The 20037-nt window shown below is 50.2% G+C and overlaps 1 non-coding gene across 1 annotated transcript; it reads right to left on the minus strand.

Moving 5' to 3' along the window:
- Nucleotides 1-19662: 19662 nt before the first annotated feature.
- LOC129550817 (small nucleolar RNA SNORD112) lies at nt 19663-19739 on the minus strand. Its single transcript, XR_008684946.1, has one exon. It is a non-coding gene; the product is annotated as a small nucleolar RNA SNORD112 (small nucleolar RNA).
- Between the last annotated feature and the right edge of the window lie 298 nt (nt 19740-20037).

Raw genomic sequence — 20037 nt, forward strand, 5'->3', positions numbered from 1 at the left:
TTCCTTAAAAAACTAAAACTACCATCAGTTCAGATCAGTTCAGCTCAGTTCAGTCGCTCGGTCGTGTCTGACTCTTTGTGACCCCATGAATCACAGCACGCCAGGCCTCCCTGTCCATAAACTACCATATCATCCAACAATTCCAGTTCTAGGATATATCTGGTAAAAAACAAAAATATTAATTCAAAAAGATACTTGCACCCCAATGTTCATAGCAGTCCTGTTTATAATAGCCAAGATACAGAAGCAATCCAAGTCTCCAGTAACAGACAAATGGATAAAGAAAATTTTATATATATATATATTAAAATGTATATATATACACATATGTGTGTGTGTGTATATATAAAACAGTATATTGCTTAGTGGTGTCTGACTCTTTGTGACTCCATGGACTATACCATTCATGGAATTCTCCAGGCCAGAATACTGGAGTGGGTAACCTCTCCCTTCTCCAGAGGATCTTCCTAACCCAGGGATCAAACCTAGGTCTTCTGCACTGCAGGCAGATTCTTTACCAGCTGAGGCACAAGGGAAGCCCAAGAATATGGCAGTGGGTAGCCTATCCCTTCTCCAGCAGATCTTCCTGAACCAGGAATCGAACTGGGGTCTCCTGTATTGCAGGCAGATTCTTTACCAACTCAGCTATCAGGGAAGCCCCACTACTCAATCATAAAAAAGAATGAAATTCTGCCATGTAAAGCCATGCAGATGAACCTAAAAAATAGTATGCTTAGTGAAATATGTCAGGCAGAGAAAGACAAAAACTGTATGATAAAACTTATGTGTGGAAATAAAGAATAATATAAGTAAATGTATATGCAAAACAGAAACAGATAATAGAGAACAAACTTATGGATATATTTATAGCATTGTATTCCTAGGTGGCAAAGTAGTAAAGAATCTGCCTACGAATGCAGAAGACACAAGAGACACATGTTCCAGCCGTGGGTCAGGAAGATCCCCTGAAGAAGGAAATGGCAACCCATTCTGTATTCTTGCCAGGAAAATTTCACGGACAGAGGAGCCTGGCGGCTACAGTCAACAGGATTGCAGAGTCAGACACAACCAAGCACACGAGCAAACAAAGTCCAAACAGAGGCTTTAAAATGTACAGCAGTCGTTTTGCTTGGCCTCTGGAGTTTCAAGTTCTCACTGTGAGACAAGAATGACCCAGACACTACAACTCCTTTATCTAAGGACTCTGAATAAGAAGGCAAGAAGTGAGGTCTACCCACAGCCTACAGCACAAATGCTGCAAGACACCTATGTTAGAAATAAACATTACTATCGTAATGATTGCTATTCTATAAGCCAGTGAAACTGGGGGGTTACTTGTTATGCAGCACAATCACAACGACTAACTCATACATTTCCTCCCTTTTATTTTTGAGAAGCTATTCATTTATTGGTTTTTATGATGTAGTCAGTGAAATCCCCATGAAGGGACCATCAAACCTAACAGAAACCGTAATTTCTATCCATCTCCGTCATTGCTGCTGTCGCTTGCTCAGGCAGGTTTCACTCTAGCCCGCCAGGTTCCTCTGTCCATGGGATTTCTCAGTAATGTATGTATACATACTAGGCATGGATATAAAAGGCAGGGGTGCTGCTGCTGCTAAGTCACTTCAGTCGTGTCCGACTCTGCGTGACCCCATAGACGGCAGCCCACCAGGCTGCCCCGTCCCTGGGATTCTCCAGGCAAGAACACTGGAGTGGGTTGCCATTTCCTTCTCCTTTGCATGAAAGTGAAAAGTCCAAGTGAAGTCGCTCAGTCGTGTCCGACTCTTCGCGACCCCATGGACTGTAGCCCACCAGGCTCCACCATCCATGGGATTTTCCAGGCAAGAGTACTGGAGTGGGGTGCCATTGCCTTCTCCAAAAGTTAAATCTTTGTAATTCTTACCCATAAACTCTTGCTTTATGAAACTAGTTTCAACTCTACAGAAAGGTATTAAAACAAATATCTGCTTCATGATACACTTTCTTCTTTGGCACTTGTTTAGTTCTGCATACATACTGACGAGTAGTAACACCTGTCTGCACGTTTCTCACCAACAAATGTAAAGGAGATCTTTTCTTTATGGACAGCAGTTACTATTAATATGTTTAACTACAAATGTTCGCACATGGCATATTCTCTTCCTTGCATCATACATGGAGTCTCTATTACTTATTATTCTTTTTTTGAAATAAACAACATTATAACAATGAGTATCTGCAAAACGACTCTTCAACCTACCAACCACAACCTTAAAAATAGCTGCTTGATACTCTCTTACCAAAATACACAAATCTTCAACGTTAGAGAAATGCTCACATAAACTTTGGGGCATGCATTCAAAGTATACTTAATAGTTGATAAAATAAATGAATAAGCCTATGTCTATTTTTCATGAACCAAGGACTTTTTTGCCAGTGAATCTCAGCCATGGAGAACTGGATTAATTATCATCTTTTTCACATGGTACATTTTCATCTCTGGCCCATAATTAACCATCTTTTATTAATTTATGTATTTAATTATTCATACCTAATATTCAAGAAATTCTCATTAACTAACCACCCAATGCAACTAATAGAGTAGCCATTATCTATACATGACTATTTAAATTTAAATTAATAAAAATAAAGTAAAATTAAAAATTCAGTTCCCCATCCTCATTAACCGCATTTCAAGTGCTCACTAGTCACACGTGGCTAGTGGCTACCATATTGAACAGAACAAATTACAGATCATGTCCATCAGCGCAGAAATTCCTATTGGACGTAAAATATATTCTTTACCTGTAGCTAATAGGCTAGAACTGTTTCTAATGAAGCTAAATGGGACTGATCATAATTCTTTATCATTGGTCTATGCTGATTCTCCTTGGTTTGATTTGATCATTTCTAAAGGAGTTTTAATTAACATCCATAAATCCAGTCTCTGACTCCACAGGTAGAACACCAACGCTGTCTTTCATCTCCCTTTGGGTTCCTTGCTCAATGAGTTAATAGCCTAAGTCTCTATCCATGGAGGGCTGTTTAAATAAGCTAAGCACATACACACCATGAAATACATGAGCTCTGGTAAAAGGAATGAAACATGCTAGGTTACGGTAGTCAAAAGCATAGAAGCAAATTAACTGCAATCCTTTCATCCTTGGGGCGGCCTCATCACATCAGTCTACATTTTGGATATTCTCTATCTTATATGTTTATTATGGGTTTCCCTCGTGGCTCAGATGGTAAAGAATCTGCCTGAAATTCAGGAGATCTGGTAAATAAATAAATACATTTATTAATTTTTTTAGCACTGAAATTAACATCCAACACACCATCATGCAAAAACAGGAATATTGAATATCTGCTCCTTAACAGACACATACTTTAAATGGACCTGGGATGTACAGAATCGTTGTTTTAGTTGGCAAGTCTTGTCTGACTCTTTTGCAACCCCATGCACTATATATAGCCAGTTAGATTCCTCTCTTCATGGGACTTGCCAGGCAAGAATATTTGAATGGATTGCCATTTCCTTTTCCAGGGAATCTTCCCAACCCAGGGATGGAACCCGCATATATTGGCAAGCAGCGTCTTTACCACATGAGCCACCAGGGAAGCTCCATGTACAGAATCAGAAAAACTTTAATTCTGGAATAATTAGACATTATTAGCGGCTCAAGTTTGCCCTCTCATTTTGTTCATTAATTTGTTCATTCATGTACTTACTTAGGAGCACCCTTGAACCACTGTCTAGCTGAAGATTTAAGAACATCAACTATTATTTATATTTTCTTTGCCTTATCGTTATTACCCAAATAAAGAGTCAAAAGTTTCATAAAAACCGCATGATTAAACAAACTATGCTGTGTCCATTTCATGCAACAGAAAGCAACTTTTTAAAAGAATGAACAGCCTGGGTCATTTTTAATGAGTCTCACTTGTGTAGAATTGAATTAATCAGCCTTAGTTTATGAAATATTATCCTCACCGCTCTGTGTTTTGTCCTTTTAAATTTTATGTATCCCTTTTAAAAAAACACACAACAAAAGGACACTCATGAATCTTACCCAAAATATAATAAGCTACCAATTCTTTTCATTTCTATGTGCATCTCTCACTGAGTTAACAGTCTAAACTTCACCAACAGGAAAATGTTGTTAAAACCATAGTACATAATAGTAGAACCCTACTAAAATAAATGAAATAGCATATTTTTGTTTCACTGTCCTTCAAATTTGCAGAACTGTGTAGTCCTAAATCTTGGGTCATGTTATATCATCTTCTTTAGTCCATGATTTTACTAATATAAAACCCCATTTCTTTATAATAAATCAATAAACATATAAGGACACACTATTCATCCTAAGGCTAAGGGAAAGTAACAATTATATTTATATAAACATATATATTATAATGTAGAATATAATCACACATATGTATACATAAAATTAACGTAATGATCCACATACATAATTACTTTTTTATTTGCTCATTTCTTACAGAGGGAACAGCCCAGTTATATTATTTTTTAATTCAGTGACAGGACAAATGAGATTCCTCATCCTGGGTACAGTGTCTCATCACTGGTCTATGCTTGGCCATCTTTGATTTTATTTTTGCTCATTCATGTTCAACAGCGCGTATGTACCCATCAACCAACCACCCAACCGTAAAACAACACCGCTAACCATCACTCACGTTGGTTGGTCCATGGCTCATTTCCCACAGAGGTCACAGCCAAGATCTTCATCAGCAGTGTCATTAGACCCACTCTGGGGCCTCCACGCTGTGGAACACAAGGCAGATATTCACAGCGGTGAAACAACCAAGATCCTCTCTAACAGTTGTCGGGTGAGCAGCACAGAATTAATCACAATCTTCAGTTTCTGACACACTCATCACTGGCCCAAGTACAGCTCTCATTGCACATATTTTCCATCTAATAATTGTATTCATTACAATAGACGTGCATGAAGTCACCACCCTAATCAAAAACAAGCACAGTGACTGTGACAAACATCTCGTCTCTACGCTTCTTCCTTACAGAAGAACCAGCCCTGGTCTTCTTCCTAATGGACTCAGCTAGGCTGAATTGTGATAATAATGATCTTTGATTCCAGACCTATTCTCATCCTTGTTTCCTGGTTGTCCTTTTTCTTGTTTTTACTTAGTCTTCTGAAATACAATAAGCACACATGAACTCAGCACTAATCCACAACAAAAGTATCGATTAGTCCTTAAGAGACCAATGCTTCTGATCCACAGAGGTAAGAGTTTCTGTATTGCTGTTTTAAATAGTCCACAATTGTATATAAATGGATTAATCTTAAGCCAAAATCCATGAAACGTGATCTTTGGTGGCCCACTCTTGGCTCTCATCCTGGCATGTACTTTATTTACTCATCTAATTCACTTCTAATAATATATCAAAAACACCTAAAGCCACCATTCAGCCCAAGACCAGTGACTATTCTAGCTACCTGTAAATATACCTCCTACCCACAGTCCCAATAGACTAAAACTTACTGGGTATTTGTTTTGTTATTTTTGCTAACTATTGTTGGGTAGAACTAAATTGGTCGTAACGCTTGTTTGAAAACACAGTCATCAGTGGTGCTGGCTTGGCTGTCTTTAATCTGACGTGTGCACTCATTCATTTGCACAGTATGCAGCAAACACCCACTAATGCCTGCTTTTATCTGTCTACTCTTCCCTCCCCACCGCCAAGATCTCTTCCAGCGCACAAACCCCAGTGTGCCCATTCTATGGGACACAAACCCCCATGAAAAAGAAGAGAATAGCCCAGACCTTTTTGCGTGTTAATGCCAGGTTAGCAGACCCGGATTAATCATCACCTTTTCCGCAGACCCATTTTCACAGCTGTGCTAGTCAAGGCCATTATTTCTTTACTCTTTGATTTTTTTTTAATAATAAAATGAAGGACCACAAACCACTCTGATCTCTTTTTCACATCCCTCGGTTGTGAAGAATTAACCACAATTCTTGGTTCATAACCCCATCTCCTCCTGATGCCTCTCTTATTTTACTGACTACACAAAGCAGTGCAATAACCATGTAGGGCCCCCCCTTCAGGGCTTCCCCACTTAGTTCCCTGCTACCCTCTACCTTCAACAAGGACCCCCCATATCCCCTGTGTCCTCTTCCTTTCCCCTTTTATACATGTAAAATTTTATCATATATGTATTCTTAAAAAGTATTTTCCACAGTTCAGGGGCTGGCTAGGCCTCTGCAGGGCCTGTATCAAGGGGGAGAATTAAACACACGTGACTTCCGAGCACACCCATCAAGGGTGGTAAAAGGACTGGAAGCTCTTTGTCTGCACTCACAGTCATGAAGCGGTGTGGTCCAGGGGCTGAACCACATATGCTGGCACCACACTGCCTGCCTCCACACCCCGCCTCCAGTCTTGGCTAGCTGGGCCGCGTCGGGGAAGTGAACTAACCTCTCTGTGCTCATTCTCCCCACCCGCAGTCATGGCAGCAGTCCCTAAGCAGCATCAGCTATTCTCTTCACGCCACAGTCAGCCTGGGAACCCATCCCTTCCCTCCCCAGCTCTGAGCCTCTCCCCACACCTTTCTTCCGTCTGCAGCAGCTGTGGTGCTAGACAGACAGACAGACCAGGTTCCACCCCAGCAGGCACTCGTGAGCGGTGTAACTGCAGAGACGTGACCTGGCTTCTCTGCCTTGTGCCCCAGACTCGTGCGACCGGTCGACTGCGGACAGCGACCCCCGAGAGGGTCCAACGCGGGCGTGCGTGGGACTACAGACCTTTCCGCAAGCGGCTCCCACCCTGCGCTCACCCTGCCCCGCCCCCACACCCACATCGCCCACCCTGCAGGTCCGACACCCGGGATCTGATTAAAGAAACGAGTGATCTCGATGCTCAGGCCAAGCCGAGGGTTTCCGAAAGGATGGGCCTCGGGCCGGAAACTGTTGGGATCTGTTCTTTTTTGAACCCGGCATCAAAGTTTAAACAAGTGCCCTGGAAAACAGAAATCCAACTAAGGGATGCGCTTTGTAAAACTAAAATTCATTTCATGAAATGGGCCTGCCTTCGTGGGAGTCCATGCCCTGAGATTCTTGATGTTCACATTGTTTCCCAGAAACCAAAAAACCATGACCTTTAGTGACAAGACACAGCCAGCTTCCTTCCTGCCCTCCCAGACTGGCCTGGTGGGAGCCCAACATGCTGGCCCCAGAGCAACTCTGAGGCACGAAAAATAAAAAATAAATGACAAGTTAAAACATATTCTATTATGCGGTTGTGCATATGATGCGATATACACACAAATGTACCCATGGGGGGACCTACATAGGAAGTCATGGGAAGATCCCGACTGGGGATCCCGACCCAGGCTCCTGCCTCAGCCTTGACCCCACCTCTGGGCACTGGGTGCTCCCCCTGCTGAACCTCAGGGGTCAGGGATCTCACGGGCTCCCCTCCCTCCCAGAGGGTGTGAAAATGGAAAGCATAAAGTTCAAGTGCAAGTTTCCTCAAAGCGACAGAGGACCGTTAACGCTGTACCTCCTGCCCCGACATGTAGCGTCCGCAGCATGCCTTCGCGTACAATGTCCCATCTGTTCTTCACAACAGTCCTGTGAATAAGACACGATCATTGCAATGAGCCAGCATTTCCTGGATGGACGCTCTCCACCAGGCACCATGCTGCCTACTTTGTCGTCAATGACAATGCTCTGGGATGAGAACAATTCAAAAGCATCTTTTTTTCCCCAAAAAAGTTTTGAGCATGTGCTTGGTGCCAGATACAGGCCTCAGAAGACAGCAAAGAATGAAACAGACAAAATCTGAGAGCTAACATCCTTTCTGGTGGAGACGGGAAAAGATAATATTCAAAATAAGTACAATATGCAGTTTATAAGATGTTGATAAGAACTGCGGGGGTGGGGGGTGGACAGAAAGCAGGGGAAAGAATGGGAGAAAACAAGAGGGAATCATCTGGAGGTCTAGTAGTTAGGACTCCACGTTTCCACTGCTGGGGATCCATGTTCGATCCCCGGTGAAGGAACTAAGATCCCACAAGCCACACAGCATGGCCAAAAAAAAAGGAAAAAAACAACAGGGAGGAGAAAGTCTCACTGAGAAGGTGATATCTGAGCAAAGACATGGTTAGTCCCATTTAACACACAAGGAAACTGAGTCTCAGAGAAGTTAAGTGACTTACAAGTGGTCACACAGCTAGGAAGACGCTGGCAGCCAGCGGGGAGAGGCTGGTCTCAGCCTTTCTTAATCCCTTAATCCCAGTGCCTCATTTTTGCAGCATCTCTTGCTCTCTGCTACCCAACTGTCAGCCCATAAAGTGAGTGTGGGCCTACAGGAGGGTTCATCTCCCCTGCCACACAGGCATCCCCAGGATGTACCAAGAGTCCTGGACGAATAAGTGAACCTTCTTGGAGGAGATGGCAGCAGCTGACAGTTCCCACAGGACTTGCATGGATTCCGGGATCAGGTCATCCTGGGAAAATCTGCCCAGCATGGCCCAGCAAGTCAGCAGAGATGCTAAACCCATCTCCTACCACATGGTTGGTAGGGCATGAAAATGCATTCGCTCTCCTGGTGCCACCCCACGCCAGCCACACGCCACCTCGGATTAATTGCAAATGTCCTGCCCAGGAATGGGAGGAGGTCACCCCACCCTTGTGTCTCGCATGGTGGGAGACTCACCATTCTTTGTGCCAACTGGCCAACCTCAAAAGACCAAACAAGAAACACGTCTAATGTGGCTATTTTCTAGGCTCCCCTGCACCACCCCCACCAAAAAAAAACACGTAGTGAAAGAAGTTCGGTGAGAGTACACACGGGAAACTCGCCAGCTGCTTCTGGAAGCCATGAAGCTGAGCCAAGACAATTCTAGTTCTTCAGCTTGCCCTTCACCTACTCAGCTTCCTCTCAGCTTCCATCCAATCTCTCCAAAACTCTCAAGACCCCCAATAAAATTCCTTCAGGGCAGTTTCACCTATTGCATAGCTTAAGCTTTCGTCAGATGGATCATGTCCATCGGGTACATATAACTTTTGTGTACATAATTAGGAATGAAATCAGCGACACATATTCATTTTCCTATTTCATTGATTGCCCTCTCTAAAAGGCAAAGGCCCACACACCTCTATGGGTACCTCTTCAGCTGCCTGTAAAGTATGGATAAAGATTCTTACCAGTCATACATACTAAATGCCATCTCATGGAAAACAGCAATAACAACTGCAATTTTAATTATAATGAAATTTTTATTGCATCCTCACCAAATGGGAAACATTGCTCAAAGCACCTTAAATGTTTGACTCATTTCATCTTCAAGCACCCATTAATAAAGGACGAACGCTATTGGTATTTCCATACTACAAATGTGGAAACTGAGGCACAGAGGTTAAACACTTTGTCCGAACCCATAAGACTAGTCAGTGGCAGAGCTGGGGTTGAAATCTGAGCATCTGGTGTGTGTGTAACAGGACTCAGCCCTTAAGCAAATTATGAAAACACAACTGCTAAATTTAAGCCAGGTCTCCAGGGACACCGCTAATTTCCCCTTCAGCCCCTGTCTGCTTCCCTCACTCCTTGCCTTGCACCCCTTCTGCCTCTAGGGTCTACCTCTGCTTCCCTGAGCATTCAGTCATAATCGGAGCACACAACCCTCCCTGTGTGATAATTAAAAGTGAGATGAACCAGAGGAGTTGCCTGAGAAGTAAATTTAAGGTCTGGGGAACAGAAGTTTGGCTCCCTGACAGACCAGGAAGCTGAGTCTGACATGGGTGAACCCCAAGGAGTACAGATTTTTTTCAAGCACGGTCAGAGAGAAAAGAAAACAGGAAGAAGGTATGGGTTTGGTGGAAGAGCAGACAAGGGATCAAATCCTAGCTCTGCAATTGCCCCCTACATGAAGTGGGGCAAGACACGGGCCACTTCGAAACCTCAACTCCCTTTTATCTTGATTGAGGTCGGTAACTGCTACAGTGGAGGGCGGCTCTGATGACTGAAGACTCTGTCAAGGAACTAGAAGGAGACTGAGGTTGGGGTTGGGCTCAGGGCTCAGGCATCCAGGAGAGGCAGTGGCAAGGGAACTGTCTTCTGGCCCTCCGTGCAGCGTGAAAGCAGCTGGGACCGGGGGCTGCAACTGAGCAGCTCGAGGACCACAGCTGGGACTTGGTCCCCCCTGACTGGCAGCCCACCTGTTGCCCGGAGCCCCCTGAGACAGGGACTGTGCTCAGAGGCAGCACAGAAGGCAGGAGCTTTCCCAGCAAGCTCCACTCAGCGGAGAACTCTCTTCACAAATCAAGTGAGCCCGTGGTGTTGGTGAGAAGCTGACTATTCCCCCTCATTCATCCACCCATCCACCCTCTGCACTTTAACTCACTCCCTCAAATCAACAGCCTTCATCAGCCAGTCAGCCACCCCTCTACTGCTGCATCTTGATGCATCCATCCTTCCTACAGACCTGGGTCGGGATCCTGGGTTCTGCTTCCTAGCCAGTCTCGGGCAAGTGACTAACCTCTCCAAGTCCTCTCATCTGTGACATAAAGGGACATCAGACGTAGCTGGGGCAACGATTTAAAGAGCGTATGGACATACCAGCAACTGGCCTGAGCAAACGATCCTAAAACCTTCATTCCCACTGTGTCTACGATGGGGCTGGGATTTACATGGGAAGAAAACCAATGTATCTGGCATGATGTTTTCTAGGAATTATCTGCAATGTTTCTGTGGCATGCAACACCCTGTGGCACCTGGAACTGGGCAGTGGCCAGGGCAGGTGAGGGTGGGGGTCCCTCCTGGAGACACAGCAGAGAGTGCCACCTAGTGGACTGGCAACCCGTGGGGTCCTGAGTGGGTCCCAGGTTGCAGCAGCTGCTGTCGGCTGTAGGACAGCTGAGTTGCAAGCCAGCTGGGAGGTCCCAGCCTCCCTGACTGTAGGCTGCTCTGTTGGGATTTAGTGCACGTACTTTCCTCATCACTCAGAGGGTCTGGACTGCCAGGAGCCTTTTGTTTTGTGGATGATTGCCAACTCTGATTTGCCTACCCCAGCCTCTCTTTAGAAGTTTCCGGGGGGGCTGGGTGGAGGATAACTCTAGCAGCCACTGTTCACTAGTATGTCTGCTATGTATTAAATACAGGGCTGGGGGCTTCATGTGCATTATCTCAAATCCTCTAAATGACCCCAGCGGAGACCCAGAATTTGCTCCACTTTCAGTGGGAAAACTGAAGCTTCCTGAGGTCGGGTTACTCACTTAAGGGGAAAGTAGCTACGCAAACCCCTGGATTTGTAGCTGCACTTACTGCCTACAATCCTGGTGCCCCCCCTTGAAAGTGCAGGAAAGAATTTGGACACTGATTTGAACAAGCCGAGTGTAAAAGAAATTTATGAGTCCGTTGGGGCTATTTGAATCCCGAACAGCCATTGGATGACATTAAGAAAATGCTGTTAATTTTTTAACTGTGATAACGGCACTGTGGTTATGTTTGCAAAACAGAAAAGAGCCCTTCTTTGTTAGAGATGCACCCTGACAAATGCTGGAGGAAAAGGGATGGTGTCTGAGTTCGCTTCAGAGGAGTCTGGGGGCAGGTAGGAGCAGAGGAAGGACAGTATGGAGTCTGGATGGAAGGAGAGGGGCTGGGAGTTGCTGGCCTGCAGCAGTAGGAAAACAGTAAATTGCGATGAAAACAGGTTACCATTTTCTCTACTTTTATGTTGTTGGAAATTAATCATAATCAACGGTTTTTAGAATCGGCATGTAAAAATAGAGCGCAGTAGTCATGAAATGAAGATAATAATAATAAACAATATGTTAAAGTGCAGGAGCCAAGGAAGGAGGAGACGTGAAGCCATATAAAAGAGCAAAGGGGTCCAGGGTCTGAGCTGACTCCTGGAGGGCCGTAGGGGGCTGACTCACAGGCAAAAAAAAAAAAGCCTCAAAGTGGAAAGGGGACAAGAGAGGGGCCTGGATGGGTGAAAGCAAGCCATGCCAAGGTGGGGAGGTTAAGAAGGAAAAGCACAAGGGTGCAGGCGAGACACCCAGCTGCCGCTCCAGCGCCCTCCTCCCAGCCCCTGCCATATCCCTCCGATGGCCCCCTTCTCCCCTGGACCCCCAGGCCATCTGGCCCCTTCCCAGGCACTTGCGCCCCTCCCCAGCCCTCTGCCCACCCCGCGGCCCCCCCAGCACCGCGCACCCTCTTCTGACTCCTAAAGGGCCCACAGGAGCCCCCCTACTCCACGGCAGACCCGGCCACCTGATGACTCCTTCCCTGGGACAGCTCGGATAGGACTCGGCTATCTAGCTTGTCAAATTTGTTTCTTTTTTCTTTTCTTGTTTGGCTCTTTGGGGAGGACAGGAGGAGGTGGCTTTGGTCCTCCAGCTGTGTGCCAAGCCAGCCCCACCATCACCGTCCCCTCTGCCCCCCACCCCAGCCCTCCTCCTTCCGGTCAATGACATCACTGGAAACTCACTGACGCCTGAGCCCAGGTCCGCACCAAGCTTCCCAGACCCCTGGGCCCCTCACCCCTGCCCCCCTGGCCCCCTGCCTCTCCCCTCTCTGGCCCTCCTGCAGCTGCCAGACTGCAGTCTGCTTCCTGGGCGCCTCAGCATCCTCTGCCCCGCCTGCAAACGCTCCCTCCCTCAGCCTTCCTTCCCCACTTTGGAAAGCCGGCCATCGGACCAGCTCCCGGGACCCTCCCCGCAGCGTGCTGCATTGCAGCGCAGTCCTCTCTCGGTGAGGGCGGGGCGCAGCCTCCAGTTACCCCCAAGGTAGGGTGGGCCGCCCCTCCCCGGCTGCCCCCAGCCCCCTGGCGCGCACCGCGCACGCAGGTATCTGGGGCTTGCAAGGAAAATCAAAATCGCCGCCTCCGCAGAACCAAACACAAAAAAACAAACAGGGCCCCAGTCCCCACGGGTCTGCCTCCCCCTCCTCATTTTCCGGGCTCAAAAATGTGGCCCAGGCAGCCCCCTTGTGGCACTTGGGGGCGCCACAGACGCTCGGCTGGTGTCTGAAGAACCCAAACTGTCTTGATCCCACTGCACCGTGAGTTGGCACAAATCTCAAGTGACCAACCCCTGCCCGGCTGCAGAGCCACCTCTCTGAGTGAGGGGCACAGCTCCCATCTCCTTCCTCAAGTCCACAGCGCGCCCCGTGGCTCCCTCCCTCCCAGACGTGGAAGTCTCCTGTTTGGAACACTGCTCCAGAGGAGCAGACAGGTGTCCGGGGATGAGCACTGGGGCAGGGGTGGGGCTGGAGGGACGGCACAGGAACAGGGGCTCTCCAACAGAGATGATGGGGAAACTGAGCAGCAGGGTGGGCCCCCCCGATCCAGTCTGTGTCAGAGGAAGGGGCTGGGGTCCCTGCCCTTGAGAGCGGGCTTGAGGCTGGGCACTTGCCTGGGGGAGGGGACTCCCTCTCTCGGCCCTCAGCCATCAAGCCCTCATCCACAGCCACAGCTAGTCCTGCCCAGGAAGCTGCCCCTAGTGGGCCCCCCGGATGCTCTCCCGCCCCTCCCTCTAACTCCCCATCCACGCAAACGAGGCCCAGCCCCCTCGATCTGTAATCTGCCTGGACGTGGGCAGGGCCCCCTCTACGTCAGGTTAATAATGCCACTTTTATAAGCCTCTGCCAATAGGTGCTACCACCTAATTTGGAATCTGCCCTTCAAACAGACTGGGCCACAGAGGAGCTGAGGTCTCAAGCACCCACTGCTGCGAGGCACTCATAACCACTCACTCCGTGCCCTGCCCACCCACACCCCCCAGCACTCAGCACAGCCTCGCTGAGCTCTCTGCAGCAGCAGGCTGTGGTGGGGAGTCTCGGACAGACTGGGGTTCCAGCCTAGCTGGCCCTCACACCAGCTTGAGAGTCGAGAGTCGGTGAGTATGGGACTTCATCTTTTCCTGCCTCAGTTTCTCCATCAGGCCAATGGGGATTTTTGAGGCTTGTGCTCAAGAGTTCCTGCTGGGGCTGAGTTCCAGGCAGACAGCCCGGCTCGGGGCTTGTCTCCTAGAAGACAGGGCTCCATGATGTCGGTTGCATCACTTGATTTACAGTGACTGACTCCCTTCTCTTTCCCCCACCAGACTGAGCTTGGAAGACAAGAAGCCAGCCGATTGGCACTGCTCTGTGTCCAGCCTTCCAGACAAGTCTGGGCCCGGGAAGGTAGGTGTCCTGCAGTGGTTTGGAGAATTGAGTGCCCGGAAGGATGGCTGCACCCCACAGTTTGTGGGGTGCTTGGACTCCACTGGGCTTCTCTTCCCAGACATCCCCGCCCTTTGTCTAAGTTGGTCCTTCTAGGGAGTAGCCAAGAAAAATGTTCCTTTTGCCTTGCCCCGGGGTCCCCTCGTGCTGTTTGTAAACAGTGCCAATGCTTGCCATATTAAAGGCAGATGTGGGCTTGCCCAGTCTTTTTTGCGGCCTACTCTAAGCATCTACTGTGAGCTCACAGGCCCACAGGTCTCCTCTGGCTGAGTTAATTTGTGCTGGTGGAGCCCACAGAGGGGTCTCTGCCCCGTGAGGTCCCTGTCTGTATTCGGAGCAGGGCCTCCGAAGGCCAGGCGGTATTCTTTGCTGCGACACTTGTTACATGCGTGCGTGCGTCGCTCCCTGAGTCCCATGGTCTATCCTACCAGCCCTGATGAGCTGTCTAGTGAGTGCTGGGCTGCACTTATCTCATTTAGCCTCCCCCTGGGCCGGTGCGGAAGCCCCCTCTCATCTACGTTTCACAGAGGAAAACCCGAGGCTCTGAAAAGTAAGAGGAATCGCGTGGTCTCCCAGTTAGAGAGCCGGGAAGCGCAGGCAGGGAGCCCCCAGCCCCGCCGCGGGCGCCAGCCGCCGCTGTCGCCGCCGCTGTGGGCTGACCAGGGCCGGCCCGGCTGCCGGCGGCTCCTGCGGAAAAGGCAGGGGGGTTGCATAGAGAGCGTTCTCCCTAGCAACTAGCAGAGGGGCCATAAAAAACCGAGAGGGCTCGGAAGCCGCTTAACAGATAGCTCCTGAGCAGCTGGACCCGGGAGGGGAGACCCGCGCCCTCCCCTGGGCTCTCTGCAGAACAGCAGGGCAAAGGGCTCCGTCCCGGATGCGGGCGGGCGGGCCGGGGCAGACGCGCCCGGGACAGGTGTCGACGGCCGGGATCGGACGGGGCCGGGGAACCCCTCGCCTGATCCCACCGTGGACGGGGGGCGCGCTCTGGAGAGCCCTGGGAAGGAGCTTGCCGCCCGCAAAGAGCCGAGGGCAGAGGGGGCGAGGGGGCTGCGTCGGAGCGGCGGAGGCAGATGCAGAAAGCGGGGAGGGCTCGGCGAAGCAGCTCGGTGTGCGAGCCCCGAGCGGGCTGCTCAGGGAGAGAGGGAGCTCCCTGTTACGGGAGGCATCCGAGCAGAGAGAGGCAGGCCGGTACTTGGCCGGGAGGCTGCCGCACGGCTCCCTGCCCAGGCTGGCAGCCCGCGCACGTCTAGGCCTTCGAGAAGCTCCTGCAGCGCTAAGTCCCGAGCGGGGCTGGCCGCGGCGGAGGCGGGCTGGGGTCACAGCAAGGATGCTGACGCGTTCCCAGGTCCCTAGCCCTGAGCTCAATGGCAGAGGCACCGAGATGGCCGGTGGAGCGCTTCTGTCTCGGTGAGGCGGTGAGCGAGAGGAGCAGAGAATGGGGGTGAGTGCCGGGCCGGCGCGGGGGAGGGGGGAGGGTGGGGGGCTGTCCTGCAGCCAAACTCCCAGCTCATGGGTCGGGCCACCTGGCGTGGTCAAGGTCTCGCCCCAGCTCCCAGGCCCTGAGCCGCTGGCCTGGGTCCTCTCTGCGGCAACAGGCTGGCGCAGAGGGTTGGGGGAAGCCTTTTTGGGGTGGGGGAGACAGATGCTGGTGTGGGAAGTGTGTGCAGAGGGTGTTGTCTGCTGAGTTGAGGGGCTGGCCCGGTCATGGGAAAAGCAGAACCCTTTTCTGGAGACTGGGCCGCAGCCCCAGATTCGGCCGGCTGCTGGACCGTGACTTGGATGCACTGGGGACCCGTGAAAGCCCCCTTGCCTGGCGACGGGGGCGAGGGGCCTGCATGTTGATGAGTGCGATCCGGGCTGTGTGTTGGGCGCTGGCCCTTTAGGCCCATTCATGGGGGCTCGGTTCCCAGGAACTCTGGGTGGATGGGGCCTTTATCAGGGGACCCCGCTAGACGAAGCTCTGTTCTGCAGTTTCTAAAGGAGTTTTCTTGTCTTTGTTCCCGGTGCAGGCAGTGAGTGTGTGTGAGTGTGCGTGAGTGTGTGTGTGTGTGTGTGTGTGTGTGTGTGTCAGGCTGGCTGAGGGGCCAGCCCGGGGTCCTTGTCTGAAATGACCAGGCTTCCCTCACTCTGTCTTGCGGGTAGGGATGCACCTCTCATGAGCAGGCAGAAAAGATTCGGGGAGGGCCAAGGCACCCAGGGACCCCAGGACGAGCCCCTTGCCTCTACTGCCTCGTTGTCCCCCTCCTGACAGCCCAATCTGCCGGGCGGGCTCTATCTGTCGGCCTCGGGGTCCCGACAGCTGCTCGGACCCGCCGTGGGGGGGCAGCAGTGTGTTGCAGGTGGAGTGCGGGCTGGCTCCACAGACAGACAGACAGACTGCCCCACCACACCGCTCAGGTGCTGGGAGCAGGCCTGGGAGGAACTGTTTGCTTTCTCAGAGCCTCAGGGGAAGGGGGGAGGGGGGCTTTGTGGTTGTTTTCTGTTGTTGCTGTTGTTTTAATCAATTAAAAGATGGCTCTGAAACTGTCGCTGCGAAAATGTTTGGTTAAGTATTTGCAAGTGCGTCACTGCCTCTGCGGCATCATCGCATGGGGGAAGGGGAAAGGGGGGAGTGGGGTGCGGCAGAAGAGATCACGCACTGAGAAAATTTTACAAAGAAAGGCTTCTGATCAGGGAGAGGCCCCTAAGAATTCTTTGAATAGCTTTGGTATGGATGTGAAAAGTCACCTCCCCAAATCTCTAATGGGGTAGAGGCCGCGGGCAGCCAACCTCTGGGCCCCAGAGGGTCAGCTTGACTGCGGAGGGGAGGGGGCCTCCCACTAACAGTTTGTCTTGCCCCCAACACAGACACAGTCCAGCACCCTGGCCCTTGTTAGGGATGCAAGGGGCTGCACGCTAGAGGCACAGACGGCTCCCCTAATAGCACAGAGAAACGGCTCAAGACGCGGGTCAGCCCAAGCCCAGGCTCCAGAGTGAATACACAGAAAATTTAGGGGAGAGGGGTCTTTGTGCTTGGTGGCCGAGGAAGTTCACTTTTGTGTCAAAGGCCAGCCGTGCTTCCAACTAGGTGAGGTTGCACCGACACACAGAAACCTCATTTAGGGTTCCCGGCCCAGAGAGCCGTTTCTGTGAAATTTAGGAGAAGTCAGGTTTAGCCAGAAGTTTTTCCAGGAATTATTAACCTCTGGAGACTGTAACCACTGCTCCCTGTGAACCGCTCTTGCCAAAGTCTATAAAATACAAGTCTAAAAAATTTGCCTGAAGAGCAGTCTGACGTTTTATATGTATTTATAAAAAAAGAATAAACAGTGGCCAAACTTTTTAGGAGAACCCAATTAAGGCCGGTGGGGGCAGCCCCTTTTGGCCCCCCGCAGGGTTTGAGGAAAGGCCCTGAATCTCCCTTGGGGATGTCCATGCTGGGGGCAAGGGGACTGGGGCTGCTTCCCGCCCAGCGCTTGCCCTCCCAGCTCCATTTGCCCCTGTGGGTCTCCCTGCCCTGAAAAGGAGCCGCCTGTGCCTCTGGAGGGAGGCTAAGCACTTGGGACGGGATGAGATGAAAAGGCTGCTGCTTTCTGCTGCAAACAGCGTGGCAGCTGCTGCACAGGGTGATTTAGTTGTATGACTGTCCCACTCAACCCCTCGGCACTCCGGGGGTGGATTAGCATTCCTCCTGTGACTTCAGGAAACTGAGGCCCAAAAATCCTTGGGGATTTGCCAAAGACACACAGCTCTGTGTGTGGCCCCGGAGCCACGTGTGTGCTCAAGATGGCTGCCCTGTTGGGGGGCTCCCTCCCATCCCCACCCCAGGGAAAGAGAGGGGACCAAAGCCCGGAACACCCTGATGCTTCTGCTCCTCCCAACAAGCAGGTGAAGACCTCTGCCCCCATCCCAGGGTGAAGCAGGCATGGCATCACAGCCCCTCTACACCTGGAAGCCGGTGCTCTTTCTAGAACGTGACGTATCCCAAGCACCACTCTTAGCCCGGTCCTCTCCCCAGCGCGGCTCCATCACCCCAGCTGTCAGCCTCACCCCAGCTGTCGTTCCTCCGTCTCATGTTCCAGAGCCCCTGTTTCTCTCTGGCAAGGAGCGGGTCACAAAAGGCGCAAGGAACCGTTTCCAGGGGATAATTATGCCTCCAAAACACATCACTGCCACTCCAACCCTCAGATGTAAAGCGCCCGACCCCTGCACCCCAGACTCAGGGTTCCAAGGGCCTCGGGAAGCCTGGCATGTACACACAGGAGGGTAGGACAGAGCAGTTTGGCGGATGCCAGCCCGCCCCCCGGGTGTGTGTCTGCAGTAAGATGGCACTCTGAGGACTCACCCAGTGCTGCGGAGCACTCAGCCAGCCCTCTGAAGCTGCCCCTTGGCCCAAGGGAACACGAGGCGGTTTTCAACTAGGGGAGGTCAGATCTAGGCAAGACGGGAGCCGAGGTCACTGAAAAGGGACAAGGAAAAAGGGTAATTAACATGTGGCCACTTTCACAAATTCTAGAAAAATGCAAACCGTTCTTCTGGATGCGGCAAACATGTCAATGACACATCAGAATTCCACAGACCACACTTTGCTGAAATTTTAAATGATGTGTTGGGGTGGGGGGGAAAGACGTGCCTCTAAATTTGGGTTCACCCAGGAAATATTTCAAGCCTGTTCTTAAGGGCCAAGGCGAAGCTGGCTGGAGCCCCAAAGGGTAAAAGGCAGGGCACACCCAGAGAGAACAAGGCAGCTGGTGGAGGCTGTAGTGTGCTGAGCACACGTATGTGCGTACGTGTGTGTGTGTGTTCATGCGCACACACAGGGAGGGGGCACAGGGCTGGGAGCCTCCAGCCAGACCCTGAAGGGTCTTAACATGCCAGGCTAAGGTTCTTGGACCGCATCCCAGAAGCTCCGGGAAGTCAGATGGAGGATTTAAAGCAAGACAGTGACAAGTTCAAAATGGCATTTTAGAAAGATCACTCAGTGAAAATAAACTTCGCTGCGAACCATTTAATCTAGCTATCCCACCTCTGAGAAGCCGGGGTAAAAGCACAGTTGGGGATGTGTTTACATATTCAGCTACAAGCATGCTCATTGCAGGGTCGTTAGCAATAACACACTAAGAAACAAAAACGCGACGGCTTAGATCTTTTTTAACTGGCGTCAGTTCAGCAGAATCCTATTAATTAAAACCTCGGTTCATGACACGCTCTCCTCATTTATCTGTGCCAGGACCACTTTTATTTTATGTATCTTTCTTATTTATTTTCTCAAATAATATAACGAGCACAGCATGAACCAGTGACCCGCCCGACGACTAGGACGTTGACCAAAGCCGTCTATATGCACACGCTCGCCTCCCCCGGCAGACTTACAGCTGGGGTTTTCAACAATAGAGGAGGTTCTAATACACGATGGTGCAAGCACACCCCGGAATATTAAACAGCTCTTAAAAAGAATGAAACAGCCGAGACCTATTGTCTTTAATGGACCTTAGTATTTTGTGCAGAACTGGATTAATCACGACCCTTTGTTCGTAAACACTTTCTCATCATAGATCCAGGCATGTCCTGCTTTTCTTTCTCTAATATATGCATTCATATATTCATTTGTAATAACGACATAGACACTCGTGAGCCCACTCCTCAAATCCAGACCTTAGCAATTACTTAACACCTGCTTCCACAAGCCAGCACCACCACCACCCCTCACCATGGGGTAAGAACCCCGGGGCTTTCATGGCAGCAACGAGATGGTTAACCCCACTCCAGTATGTGTACAGATTACAGGCTACTAAGGGGTTGTAAGAAGGAATGGTGTTTTTTTATGATCTCCAAGCAGGATCTTGGGTGAAGAGAAA

The sequence above is a fragment of the Moschus berezovskii genome, chromosome 21 (assembly GCF_049115385.1).
Source record: "Moschus berezovskii isolate FMDL1 chromosome 21, NW_MosBer_1.0, whole genome shotgun sequence".
Taxonomy (NCBI): Eukaryota; Metazoa; Chordata; class Mammalia; order Artiodactyla; family Moschidae; genus Moschus; species Moschus berezovskii.